Source organism: Opisthocomus hoazin, chromosome 10, assembly GCF_030867145.1.
Source record: "Opisthocomus hoazin isolate bOpiHoa1 chromosome 10, bOpiHoa1.hap1, whole genome shotgun sequence".
Lineage (NCBI taxonomy): Eukaryota > Metazoa > Chordata > Aves > Opisthocomiformes > Opisthocomidae > Opisthocomus > Opisthocomus hoazin.
Window position 1 is genome coordinate 26,523,807 of NC_134423.1, and position 14,908 is coordinate 26,538,714.

The 14,908-nt window shown below is 43.2% G+C and overlaps 1 long non-coding RNA gene across 1 annotated transcript in view; it reads left to right on the plus strand.

Moving 5' to 3' along the window:
- Window positions 1-234: 234 nt before the first annotated feature.
- LOC142362619 (uncharacterized) overlaps window positions 235-14,908 on the plus strand; it is a 51,182-nt gene continuing 36,508 nt past the window's right edge. The window contains exon 1 of the long non-coding RNA XR_012765200.1: window positions 235-472. This is a non-coding gene — a long non-coding RNA (uncharacterized LOC142362619). The remainder of the gene's footprint in view (window positions 473-14,908) is intronic.

Here is a 14,908-nt window from a genome sequence, read left to right on the forward strand (position 1 = left end):
ACCTTTAGCAGACCCTTCTTTCTGTTTTTCATGATTTCACCACTGTTCTCATACTAAGATGTTCATAATGTTTTCTTGCTTTCAGAAGCCAGTGCTAAAAAAAATTAAAAAAAAAAAATCATAAGACTTGTGATATGTAACCACAGGACTTGGCAATACTTCATTTTCCTTCAAATTTAGCATCTTCTTTTCATACACAGGTTTTCTCATATTTCTTTTGCTTGAGGAAGCATCCTGGAGATTCAGTTTTGCTGGGCATAATGTAGAAAAAAGAAGAGAGGAACAGTGGGTCACAGCTACAGCTGGGAAACCTGGTTTTTATCTCAGTCCGTCAGGAAGTCAGTCCTGGATGGATGGAGGTGCTTTCTCTTGTGACCAGAGGGAGAAAGGCTGGAACTGGGATGTGTAATCTGAGAGCTCTTTTCCGTGAAGGAACAGGAAACATAACTGGAGGGAAGCGTGCAGAAAAGAGGTAAATAATCTGTGAAGTGGTTGATCTTTGTCCTGCTTGGGCTCTTTTGTCTATTCATCATTGTATTGCTCTGCCCATCCTTCTTTTTCGTTGGAACCAAGGCATACCGTGCACATCGCTGTTCATACCTTTCACAGTTTCCGCTACCTCTGGCCTTTGGCACAACAACTTGCAGAACCGCCTGGTGAACAGGACGAGAGACAGAATCCATTTCAGTCATTTCTCACTTTCTACCTCTTTCCATGGGTTAAAATTCAGCATGGTCTTGTTGCAGGTATGACTCATAGCCTGGAAGACTAGAACACAGCTGGGGGCTGCAGTATGCAAGAGGTATGAGAAGGAAGGGAGATACTTTATGCTACTGTTGTCACCAGAAATAGATCTGTAAGACAGATGAGAGAAACCCTCAAGATTAAATACAAATAAGAAAGAGTAGAGGTGAATCTTAATTTTGCTAGCCGCAGAGGAAGAAGTATTTCAGACATAAGCACTTCACAGATAATCCCAGCCTGTGATATACAGTTTTTATTTTCAATATAATCTTAAAATAACAGCATGTAAACTGAGAGTTTCCCGCATCTTCCAGTCCTTGCAGAGGCCCGAACCAAGACGTCCCATCTGTAACCCTTGGGCTAGGAACATCAGACCCGAGCGATCTCACCTACTGTGTGAGAACAGTGACAACCCACCGCCCTCGCCCATCGCAGGCTGTGAAAATGAACGGGTGGGGGTAAAGCGCTTTGAGATCCTCAGATTGAGAAAGGTCAGGAGAGCATCGCCGTCTCTTTCAGGAGCTCCAACACCAAGGGGAAAAATAAATCACACAAAGCTCAAATAGGAAACCACAGCTGCTGTCAGATTAAATCTGTTACAAGTGCATTCCACTGCCTCGCTGAACAGTGTTTTATTTCACACCTCAAAATGTGAGGCCCTGTGCCACGGACTTGCTCCTTTTTCCCTATTCCCCCTAGATGACTTAACAAGCTGAAAGTGCAGCTGGAAATTAATGCTTCCTGTCTTTTTAAATAATGTGACATTGAAATCCCGGTATTTAATGCATTGGCATTTAACATGCCACAATATTTCAGTTACTTTGCACTGGCTGGGGTGCAGAAATGTTATTACAGCTGTTCTGAAATTCTGACAAAGAGGTGCATTTCTCTCTTCTTTTTTTTTTTTTTCCTCCGCTATGTCCCACCATAATTGCTTTTTGCTGCATCTCTGAACCGTAACCATGGCGATCCGCCACATTCATCAGAGGACCCTCTTGTTTTGCTTGCGTGAATGTAAGAAAGGGAAAAAATAAAAAAAAAAAAAAAAAAAGAAAAAAGAAAGAGGCGACATAAAATATTTGCAGAACTTTCCAAAAAAGCAGATTTTTTTTTTTTTTTTTTTTTTTTTCTTTTCCTTTCCTGATGCAGAAGCCGTATTGGAGAAGTGGCCTGGCCAAAACATGAAGAACTTGTTCATAGCCTAAAAAAGGGAGAGGAGGAGTCTGGTTCTGGAGGTGTCGCTCTTTGTGGAAAACAGACATAGATAACTGGAGCTTTCAAGCCATTCCCCCCTGAAAGGAGGAATTGTTATGTGCAGAAGGGCCAGGAAAGGTTGACCCTTTTCCATTTCTGTCTGATGACAAACTGGTCCTTGTTTGGAGAATAAGTTAGCGCAGAACATCATTACCATGTTAAAGTCATGCCAATTCTGACTGGGGAAGGAGAAACTGCCCAGCTTTGGACGGCTTTGGAGCTGGCCCTTTTGGGGTTAGCTGGGTACACGGTCTGCCACTCAGACCATGGATGGAGTGGAAGGAGAGATGTTGAAACCACTGGCTTTGGTGGGGCAGGCAAGAGATGAAGGGGAAAGGGAATGTTCTTGCTCTGAGGTGTTTTTCAGTGACTGGCACCTCAGCATACTTTTCTTTCACTGTTTCAAAAAGCTTTGAAAATCGGCCTGGAGACGTTCATGTTGAGGGACTTGTGCAGTTCATTTTTGCTCGGTCTGTTCATGTCCTGGAGCTGCTTAGAAGGGATGGGAAAATTGCTCCATGTTCAAAGTGTCCTTTGATTGGCTTTGCCCACCGGAGTAGCAGTTCCAATTCATCAGTCACCATTGGTGGATTCTCCAGGACACAAGGAAAGAAAAGCCAGCAGTGGTTGTTAGAGGGTCTGCCTGGGATCTTGTAGTGTGGAGCATGGGCATGGTATGATTTCCACTGTCCAGTCTGCTTGATGAGATGGCTGGGGACAAGGGTTTGGTGTCCTGTAAAGCCTGGCTGCTCTTTCCTGAGCAAATGTAGGAATCACTCTACATGTATTCATGTAGCGTGATTTAGCTGTAGAAGAGATTTGTCCCCCCGTAGAAGTAATACAGATTATTTCCATGGAGTAGAAACAACTGTGGGATATTATTTTACTATCCTTTGACATGACAGCCAGGAACAGAGTGATGAAGCAGCTGTGCTCTGGATCCTATGGCAGCACTCACTATGTGATCTTGAGAGATTCCCCAAATGTCCTTGCTGTGGCATCATTTGTGGCAGCACCTGATTGTCTTGTAAAGCAGTAGTTCTTGGCATAAAGCCTCATCTGAATGAATAATTATGTGTCCCAAGGCTGTAAATAGTTATAATCTGGGACTAGGCTTTGTTTTGGCTTTACAGCATTTGACACAGGGCCTCTGGTGTCTGGGACTTCAGTGCAGCAACGGGCTGATGCAATTCACCCCAAAGTCCAGTTAGAAACTCCTTCACTGAGTCCTCTTGTGTTCCTGCTCTGCAACAGCTGGTAGCACTCATCAGCAATGATAGCGGAGCTGTGGGAATTTGGTGGGCTTCTGTTCTGCCTCGTCTGCTCTCCCTCAGCCAGCTGCACCTCTGCCCTCTCTACCTTCCTCACTAGCAGTTCTGGTGGATCAAAGCCTACGTGCATGCCGACAGTGCCCCAGTTCGCAGGTTGGGATCTCAGCCCCCACCCAGCCTGTGTCAGTTGTTTCAGCCAGCTCACTGGGCCATGCGTGGTGCTGGCCGAGGCAGGGGCACGTGTCTCCTCCTGCCATCAGCATAGAAACCCTAGAGGAGGAAGGTTCCTCAGGCAAAGCTACTTACTGATGTGCCTCAGCATGGGCATTTGCTGGCGAGGCAGAGCCACCAGAGCATTGCTCAGTGACCTGAGAGGTATTTGGTTGGAAAATGTCTGGTTCTGTTCTCGTCTGGGAGCCATTTAATCTGTTCCCAAAGAAGCAGCATAGAAAATACCCTGGGGCCCTCCCATGGGTGACAATGGATACACTGGGGTCTGTAGAGCAAACTGGGCTGTCTACAAGTCAAAAAGTCTTAGAGACCCATTTCTAGGTGGGATTGTCAATATAGAATTACAAAGCAAAAAGCACTCCAGGCTAAATGTTATCAGTGATTATTTTTAACTTTATTTTTACTGTTTCTGATGTGTTCTTCAATCTGTCTTGTTGATGTTTATTTTTCCATTTGTGATAAGGGTCATATGTCATGCCTCCCTTGCATCAGGTGCTATACAACCGTGTACTGTCCTTCCCCTAAACAGTTCACAAAGTCTTTCTCTGTGGATGAGTTCTCTACCAGCAGTGCAGTCACTGAGTTGTACATGCCCTTTAACAGGAATATCTTTAGAGGGTGTAGGACTCCTTATTTCTTTTCCCAAAAGCAATGAAGAGCTATGAACCTCCTCAATGGAAATAAAACAGGACGTAAAAAGCCCAATCAAGTTTTAAAATACTTTGCATAATCAAAATTCTCAATCAAAATTCATAATAATTAGCAACACCTCAAAATTCGGTGATTTGGATATTTAGTATAGGGAAGATTATTTGTCCTTGGGTTGTTTTCTTGCTTTCTACCTGGCTTTCCCACATAAGAAAAATGTACTTTCTCCACATTCCCTAGAAACCTGGGACCTAAATGGCAATCTCAAAATATCCTTTCAGATATTTATGAACCATAACGTGCAACTTCCAAAATATTCAAAGTCTCTGCTAAATCCAAAAGGAGTGTCTGTCTCTGGATGAACATGGTGTATGCTGTTTGCAGTCTGCAATCAGAGGACAAAGGTAGAACCTTTTTTTATGAACAGGACCTGCACTGAAGCCTATTCCAACCATGTGTGATTAGTAAGTGTACGTCTGCAGATGTAGAAAATTATTCGTGAAAATTTTATATAAAGCTAAAGCTACTCACACTAAATAAACTGAAGCGATGTGAACTAAGTGGTGATTAATAAAAAGTGAAACAGCAACATTTCACTGAAAATCTGCTTTAACTTTTTTTGCGAGGAAAATAGCACAATGAAGGAACTATGTAAGGTCCCACTGGACTATGTGAGGTTCAGCCTGTGAGGCTGAAGGAGCTCTGGGAATGCAACATCTCATCTCAAGGAAAAAGGGCCACAGTGTCAGCTGGGCTCTGGAGTTTGTTGTTTAACAGTGTATGCTACAACCCTGAGGTGCCAATTTAAACTTAGCTTTTTTTCCCCTCCATCTGAGTAATGCCCAGAGTTTTCAGTCTGCTACGGGTGAAAAACAATAAACAGGTTCTCCAGGGGTGCATCTTGGTTGGGCTAGAAAGGTGCACTTTCCATATTACTAATGTCTGAGTGAATTGCTTTAGTATAAGGTAGGTTCTGAGCCACAAATGATTTTTTTTTCCAAGATCTCTGTTTTGGTTGTAATGGATGAACACAAAACAGGGCTCAATGGGGCCATTCGGTGGAGCTGCCATAGGCGGAGGAAGCTGCTTGAGGTTTCCTCAGAGCAGCATTGCAGCAGTCTGTGTGATGAGTACCAGAAACTGTGATGCCAGGTAGAGAAAAGGGAACTCAGAGCTGAAAATTAAATATTTTTAATTAAAATCCACATCTGCAAGCCGCTCACTGGGAGCCAGCGTTTGGCTGCTAAATTATGCTGACACACTGGATAACCAGTGTCAGAGATGGTAATCCCAGAGAGGCAGCCAGCAGATCTTACTGGTTAATATTTAAAAAGCTACTGGCACCTGATGGAAACCCCATTTTGTGAAATACTCCATCAAGGCTGATTGTTTCTGCTTGTGAGTAGTGTCATACGTGGGTAGCTTAGCTGTCACTTCTGTCTGCTGGCCAAGCCTGGCCTTGGTGCAGGTTCCAAGATGTCTTTAAGCTGTTTTGACATGATGGCCACTGAATTTGGTGTTAGGCCAGCAATGTGCCATGAGCTCAAATTAGGCCGTCCCCTAATGGGATCCTTCTAGGAACGCCTAATGGGTTCTTCTACATTGCTCCAACTGCTCCGTCAGTGGCCATGGATAACATCTCTTGACGACCCCAACTTCTCTCCCAAATACTTTCAGGCAGGAGGAGGCTGAGGAGAAATGGCTAATACGCTGCTAGGGTTACTTACTAGGGTTTTGTCCCATGTGCCCCTGGTGTCCCACTCCACTGATGACTCATGCCCCTCCACCTCCCAGAGCTGCTCCGTTGCCCATCTCGCAGCAGTGACCGCAGCATCCTCCCAAGCAGAGGTTTTGTCTCTGTGCGGTCTGAAGATACACTCTGGGGCTGGCAACATGTGCCAGGAGAGGTTTCAGTTCATCATCTTTCTTTGCTGTTAATGGAATAAGTCTGAATCAGTCTCACACAATCCTTCCTAATGCAGCTACGGAGGCAGGGAAGAGCTGAGGTGGAGTTAATTACGTTCCTCTGCACCACTCTGAGTACGTTATAGGCCGTGAAAGAAAGGGTTTGAAGCCTTTTAGCAGTCATTTTGAAGCCAGAGAGTAGTAGAGCAGCACATTTATACCTGGTTAATATGCCTCAGCTCTTGTCAGCGTTTAGCAACCCCCTACCTCTCTTTACTGCTGTGTTGGTTTTCTATGCAAATGGATTTAATAATGTGATTATCATCACAAACAAACAACAAAACTTGTATCCTATTGTCTTCTAGCAGTAAAGTCATAATGTCAAGTGGCAGATTAAGAAAGAGGCACTAGAAATGTTTTAGCAAGGCTTTTGGGAAGAGAAAATTTGGTGCATTCTCTTCAGCTCCCTAATTTCGGATTCAGAGTTTAAAGTTTGTGTCTACTTAAAGGGAGAAACAGGGCAGGTAAGAGAGAACTGACAATTTACAGACTTCAAACATGAAGATCTCTGCAAGACGAAAGCTTTACAGCCTCATATATCTTCCCAGTCATTTGGGAAACAAGACTTAATCGGTTGAGACCGTCTGAGCAAACAGGGTTATCTTTCAGCGTTCTCTGAAAGTGGCCAGATTAATACTTAATTCTGTCGAACAAGAAGGGAAGTCAGGAGAAGTGAGCCCGCCTCAGAGAAGGACTGCTGTCAGTGCCACAGAGGAGAGGATGAAATGCGAACAGTCAGGTCCACTTTTGTTTAAAATCAATTTCATTTGCTCTAACACAACTTGGTTTTATTTGTATTTTCACTAATGACTGGGAATAATTAATTCTCCTTCATTTAACAGATCCCTCTCATCACTTGAAAGAAACCCCCAAATTATGTTAAAAAATGACTTTGACAACAAATTAACTCAAGATTTTAAACCAGTTGTCAGTGTCCCTTTAAGTCAAATCCTCTTTCCACTTATAGCACAGAGGCATGAAAGAGAAGGCTGCTGTTCCTGAGCGAGCACGGAGGAAGATTGAGTTGTGCGTGGGAGGACAGAAGAGGAGAACACTCGAGTTACTTGGGCCACTCCTCCAGCAAAATTATTAAGTACTGTTAGAAAGTACTTTGCTGGGAGAAGGTGGTCGTGGGGGGGTAGTTAATCTCCTAAGCACAGTCAAATGATGGGGCTGAGCTGGCAATAATAATAATTAAGGAAAAAAAAACTTTATTGAAAAAAGTTGGTGAATTTTCTCCACCATTCAGACTTATTCTGGGGAAACAGGAGATAGCATTTTTGTCACTGTTTCCAAACTGGATAAATCACCCAATCTACAAGCCATAACAAATCCTTTTTCTGTTGCAGCTCTGTCTGAAGTTATTTTTCCTCCAGAGAGGGATAATTACAGCCCCAAACTTGATTCAGAAGGGTCCAGGATATTCAAGCCTTCGAAGGTCATTCAGACACAAACTAAGACAGACCATCTAGCAAGCATGTGGGGATTGAGTTCAAAATCAAATCTAGGTAGCACAAATACCCAGAAGAATTTTCTTTCCATTTTCTATTTTGCCCCATCACTCATATATTGTACTATTGAGTTATCTAAAGAAATAAAGCATGTTTATGCTATCTAGGTATATTCAGCAAATTTTATTCCACTCCGAAGAGTTCATCCATCAGTTCCAGCCTCCATCTAAGCTGGGCACATGTGGATCTGTAAGTATATCTCTACATCCTTCTGCACCCTGTTCCTCATGATCGCTGATCAGCAGTCCTTCAAAGACAGGCCAAAACTGAACCCAGACAAACCCCATGAGCCTGCCAGAAGACAACAAGTGTGAAGGGGGGATAAATCCTTCCTGCTTTCCAGAAGTAACCACAGAAACATGATGCAGAAGATAAATACAATGCAAATCAGGAGCAATCCAGTCTCCTTTCAGCCCTTTGGGGATATAATGGCATGTAGGATTCATGTCTCCTTGGCAATACAATTCCTTTCAAAGGCTTATCAAATTCCAGTTCACATTCCTCACTACAACTACTTAATTTTAGAAAACTATAACAGGGTTTCAATGCTCAGATAATCAATACTCATACTTTAATTTTCGTGGTAAGATTATTCATGGCCTATCTATAATTACCTGATCTAGCTCCAACAGTGTCCTTCAATGTAAATAATCTTTCTTTGCTGTTCCCCTGGCCCCACTGTCCTGAATCCCGAATACATTTAAGAAGTGTCATCAGAATCTCTTTTAATCTTTAGCTGTTTAAATAAGACAAAGTCCCTTAACCTCTTCATAAGTGAGCCATTGCATTGCTGTTTATACCGTTCTCTGTTCTTGTCCCAGCAAGGTGGTTGTTCTTAAATACAGGTATCAGAACTAGATGAAATATTTCCATAGGCTTTTATCGCTTTCAATGTTTATGCTGTTATTTTTAGTTTTACCAAAAAACACCTCTCCTAATGCATTCTAGTCTTTTCTTGGGTGACGAATAAACCAGATTCTTTCTTTCCTCTGTGGCACTTAATGGATTATTTTTTTTCAAGACTTTGATGTTCCTTTTTCCAGGACTTAGTGGATCTTTCTTTGGGAGAGTATAGCTGTAGCAATCCCAGTTTGATGAAGCCAGAGAACCATTGACCTTTGCTGGTCGATGATATCTTGCTACTCCATTTCTTCGCAGCATCTCTCCAGCCATTTTCATCACAACTTGCACTTGAAGCACCTGGATAGGACTGGTAAGGTGAAGAGAAATCATAATTCTATAATAATACTAACAATAATTGCATAATGATACTCTAAGTGATCCTCTCTTAGCCTATGCTCCTAGTGTGGTTCCAAATTAGCAGGCGAAGAGGGATTTTTCCAACACACGGAGAGTGGTAGTTCTACTCTAAACACCCTTTGTTACTAAGTTTTGCAAAATTACAAATCGATTCATGTTGCCTGTCAGGTTTTCTAAGAGCCACAAAACCTGTTGAAGCAAATTATGGGGACTGTGTGGATCACATGGACCATGCTTCAGCAGCTCTGTGGTGCTTTCCTGTGTGTCACCAGTTTAGACCAGTAAGGAGTGTCCCAACTTATCATTCACTTTTGGTTCAAAGATCATAGTTTTATATGAAGAACGCAATTATGAATATTTTATAAAGTGTTAATAAATTATTAAGAGAAGAATACTCAAGTCATGAATAACATGTTATAGATTATTTAAAGTGCATCAGTTCTAGTAGTGGAGATGAATATAAACCTGGCTAATAAGCACAGTATTCAACAGTCCATAACAATTGATTTACTCATTATTAATATATCTATTACTATCTGCTGTTCAGTATTTATGCAATTACCGTGACAGTAAATTAATCTAAACTGATTTCTTTTGAAAAAAATCATTTGGAAAAGTCATCCTTCTAGATTCTGTATTTTGTATTTACTAAAGAAAACACAGAAGAGTTGTTTTGTCCCTACAGTAGATTAAAAATACATGATTAATTGTTTATTGTGGCTTCCCAAAAGTGTGTATTCCCTCTGCCACCGCTGTGAAAACTCTTTTCCATAAGCTAATCAAGCTAATGTGCAGGCAAGGGAGTAAAGGAAAATGATTAAGTTCATCTAAGGCTTTGAAAGGAGCAAAGTTTACTACTTCATAAATGGAATTTAACAGCACTGCTGTAAGTGTGGTCCATATGCAAACACAAGGGTGAGATGGGTGGGAGATACAGCTCTGGTTGTACATGACATTACCAAAGCACAGCTCCTGAGAGGACACTGAGGAAGGAGGAGGTAGGGTGAATATCAGGAAGCACTTCCTGTCAGTGAGGTCTGTCGGGTGGTGGAATGATCTCCCTGGAGAAATGGAGGAAGTCCTGTCGCTAGAGTCAATTAAGGGGTAGTCTAGACAAAACCCCCATTAGGATATTCTCCTAAGGACTAGCCTTGTAGATGGGGAGGGAAATGACATGAGGGAAGAGAAAATGACCTCATCCATCTCTGTCACCTTTAAAATGCAGAGTCTATGTTGATGTTGGCTAACCCTCCTCAAAAGATGCCAGTAAAGATGTTAATCGTAGAGATGGTTTTGTGATATGGGTGGGAAGGGGTCAGTAAATACCAGTGACTCATAAGAAGTGGCGAAACAGTCCTTATGACGTGTCCTCTGGTCAGTAGTTTTTGGTGAGGTCTGTATAATAATTAGAAAAGCACATGGGAAAAACTATTTGGTACATTGATAGTGCCCAATTAGTTAGTGTTTGCATTTCATCATCTTAAATGATAACGAAAGAAAAAAGATTAAATTGCAGTATGCCTACAAACATTGGAGCATCCTATGCTGGAGACAGTCATCTTGGCTCCATCCATGGCTGCATAGAATTAATGCTGCAGCATAATCAATAAAAGGAGCTCAACTATACCAGTGTAATTGCACCTGGCTTTATTTTAGCTCTCGTGACTGACCTTGGCCCTGTGGCTTGTAGCAGCAAAGGCTGCTTGGTAGCCCTTGCCAAAGCAAAGCAACCACCATGGTGGAGGGTTTGTTACCTGGGGCACCCACTGGCAGGGAGTCGCTGGCAGCAAAGGAGGGCTCTGCCAACATCTCTGCCCTCTCTGTCCTTGTGTCTGGCAGATGGGACATAACCAGGGACCCCGTCTGCCTGCCTGGCTGCAAGGTATCGGAGCAGCTCACTGTTGGTTTTGCAAGGGACATAAATGTGATTAGATTTAGGGCTGCTCCGATTGACACAGTATTGGCACCTCCAAGACAGCTGGAAATCAAGAGTAGCTTTAAAACATCCCAGCGATCAAATAAGTGTTCAGCTCAAAAACTAGCCCTACACCTTATGCAGGCCGACAAGGGTCTGTCAAACTCTACCTGTGCTGAAGAACAGGGAGGAGATAATGATGGCTTTTACCTTACTAAGGTAGGAATTATTTTCATCCTGTGCAATAAAAGTTTAGTAGTATACATCCAAGGCACAACTGTACAATTCATCCCATAGTCAGAATTTTAGCTTGAATATTACACTTTGGTTAACAAAGTGCACGGTAATCCTCTCCTTGTCCAACAGCTAGAAAACTTGAAAAATCTTGTAGGGAAAGCTTAAAAATATTTTTCATTCTCTCACACAATGTAAATTGCTTTTGACTGTTTGTTTTTGTTTAATTTTTTCTTTTTTTTGAAGTGAATTTCCAAGGTCATTAAAAATGAATGTGGGCCTTTAAATTTCTAAATACCAGAGGAGCTCACATTAGCTCCCATCCTCCTGCCAGTGCCTTTTCGGGAATATTGAAGCCACAGATGCGGAGGAAATGCGCCCAGTCGGTAGATAACGCCTGACTGGCCTCTGACCCTGGGGTTAAACTGCTGTCTGGGCTGCGCAGACCAGCAACCCCCTTCCCAGGGATGGAAAGCTGCCAGCCAGCTGTCAGCGTGCCAGGGCATTACATCCAGCGCAGGGACGCGACGATATGATATCTTTTTAATGTCCTTTCCTTTCATGCCCCTCTGCGTTAGCAGGGATGGGGGGGATTGTGCGAGCCAGCGCTGAGCCTCCCATCGGTTGTGTTTTCATAGCTGCCAACTAAATCTGATTAGTTTGTCTGCATTCCCGGGAAAGTAAATCTGCTGTTTATCACCAGGTCCATCAAATCCTGGGTATTTCGACTGATGCTTGTTAAGGCACATTATTATTTATTTTTCTTATTTTGCAACAGCCACAAGGATTTTTCCAGTCTGTTGAATTGTAGGTAAACGGGTGGTTTATCAAGATAATTCAATGAGACTGGTAAAGCCAGACCCAGCCTCTCTGAGCCCCTGGTGCAATAAGGGAAGCGACAGAAAGACAGAGATTCATGTAGCTTTGATTTTGTCCTGATGGCACTAAGGACGGAAGAGTGATTGCTGTTGTTGTTATAGCTGGGCAGGCCACCGAAGCGGTTTGCTTGTGGACTGAGCCTCGCGCAGAGATGGGTCCCCTCTGATTTCTCTGCTCGCAGAGGTTGCCCCCATGCATGCACTCCCTGCCTGAAATATTTAACCAGAAATTGCCCTTTCCACAGCCGGGTTATGTTATAGCTTCGTTAACACCATCTTGAGTTGATTTGGGTTGGGTACCAGGGAACAGGGCACGTTTTCCTCCCTGCTCATGATAAACGGTGATGTTTGCCACTGCGCTGGTGACTTGGTCCCTTTCAGGTTCCTCCCTGCCCTGGCAGTACTTGTCCTTGCCATAACACCATGAGTTTACAGATAGGGAATAGAGGTTAAATGACTTGCCCCAAGCCATACACAAAGTCTGTGCAGAGTGAGGAGCTGAACTGGGGAAACTCAGGTCCTGAACTAATGCCCTACCCATCCCAACATCGTCTTCCTTCTTCCAGCCTGAGATGGAAAACAGAGGTCCCAACCAGGCACACTGTAAAGCACGGCATATAAGCAAAAGCAGACACATGAGTGAACGGCTTCCAAACAGGATCTTCCTACATAAAATACATTCAACAGTTCAGCAGCAGAAAAGACTCTTCACTTCCCTCTGTATTACACTTCTGCTTAGCTGCTGCCTACCCCAGCTGTGCCTGCATCTTTGTGGTGGGTGAAATGCCTCCTGGGAGGACACAATCTAGACAGCTTTTATTAGAGCCATTTTTCCTGCACTTGAAGTTTCCCAAGCTTTGACTCAGCTCTATCAGTGGGATGCAGCATGGTCTTCAAGGAATACACATAGACAGACAGACTCCTGGTGCTCATCAGTCGCATAGGCAGCGTCTTCTGCTCTCGCTGTAGAAGCTTCTAGTCTTTGTTTTTACTTTTTCTAAAATTATTATTATGTATTTAGAAAGTGGATTTCAAAATATATATATTTTCCCATTGTTGCCATGAATGAATTCTTAGAAAAAAAGCAGGAGTGATTTTCAATCTGGGAGTAAAGCAGGGAGTACCATGAAAACAGGTCCTTAACAGATCTTTTCCTCAGGTGGTAAAGGCCCACAGTTAGTTTCAGTTTGAGTCTTGCTTTGTTATGCCTACACATAAATTGGAAAATCAGATTCAAAATACTGCAAGTACAGAAAGTTTGGTTAGCACAGTCTCCGATAGAAAGGTGGAGGACAGCAAGAGTACATATTGCTCTAATTTGGGCGTAAACCATTGTATCTGGCTTAAACTCAGCATTGCTTAAGCTTCCTCCATAGGGCCCTTCCACTCCAAAGCCCCTCACACACAGAAGTATTCAAGTCTATACTTAAAACACACACAGACTTGGAAGAGCACATCTGCTGGCAGCAACAGCAGCTGTGCAAAAGCACCCTCTGCTCGCTTTCATCTCCTTCCTAATGGAAAGGAAAATGGAGCATAAAGATATTCTGCAGAAGGTTAAGTGCTCCCGTCTAAATGTGGTGGGTTTGGAGGAGTCAATGAAGCAAAGCCGGGGGGGCGGGAAGCGGGCAAGGGGGGCCTGGAGGGGATGCACCAGTGTCTGTTGTTTGGCTACAGATGTGTTATTCCAATTAACTTGAAAGCGGGAATGCAAGGGGTGAGCAGGGAGGGAAGCGTTTTTATGGCAGGAGGTGAAGTCTATGCCGCAGACAGTGATGAAGATGGCCCTCCTGGTCTCTCTAAGGTCATCTGGTTTTATGTGAGGCGAGAGGTGTAAAACCGGTACGTGAAACCCAAACAGGAAGGGCCTGAATGGCACATGTGGAAGAGCTTAACAGGCACATGCTTGACCTGGGGCTTAGATTGCCGCTCATCACCAAGCAGGCCCCATAGTTACAGACTTCGCTGGACATGTCATATTGTAAGGTACAGGACAACCCACTTGCCTCAATTTAATGATAAGCCCTGCAGTTTGACTATGTGTGTACATCAAGGTTTATGGACTTGTGGGGTGGATGGCTGGCATTGGGATGTGGGTGGAAGAAAAGATCTTTAAAACGTCCCTGCTGGACTGCAATGCTCAAGGTACCCATACTTGCACTGTCTGGTGTGTTAAACTGCATTCCACGCTGGAAAAAAGGAGGAAAGGAAGGGTGTGGGGGGGAGGACATGGTAATACTGAGAATAAAAGTTAATTAAAAAATAAAATCAAGAGAAATGTGTCTCTAAGGCCACTTCTTTCACAGAGACCACCTGTCAAACGCTTCCCTGTCTATAAACCCAAGACTGGCTTCCAATGTACTCTGCAGTTCTTTAATTTTTAATACCTCTCCCCTGGTCTCACAGGTGGCTATTATAGACGGAAGCTGTTGCCTGTATAGATACAGATGTGTGTGATGCATGCAGTGAACATGAGAGCTCAGGATTTAGGAACCTACAGCAGCAGGGAGCGGGAGCTGCCAGAGGAGGTTGTTCATGCAGAGAGCAAGGTGTCTCAGCATTGTTAGGGTTTGCCACGTCTCTTCTCTTCCTTCTCTTTTAATTTTTCCTTGACTCTCCCAAATGTCATCATGGTGCATTTGAATGGATAACAGCGCTAGATGGTGAACTGGAGGCAGACAATTCAAGGTGTGGTTTGTATACGGGATTTTGAGGCAAGAACTGCTGATTTTAATCTAAGCCTCCTCTGCGTTACAATACTTAGCTTCCCCATCGCCACGATTCCAGGTAAAAGGTAGGGGAGTCATAATTCTTTCTTTACCTGACTCACAGGAGTGTTGTGAGGCTCAGTTAGTTAATTATAGCAAAGCTTCTGAATAATAATCATAATAACACTTAGCAAATGAAAAGTGGGTATTATTATCGTTAAAGTAATGACAAGGCACCCTGCTGAAAGAAGCAAATATAATGCTGATTATTAAAATCATTTGTATTTAG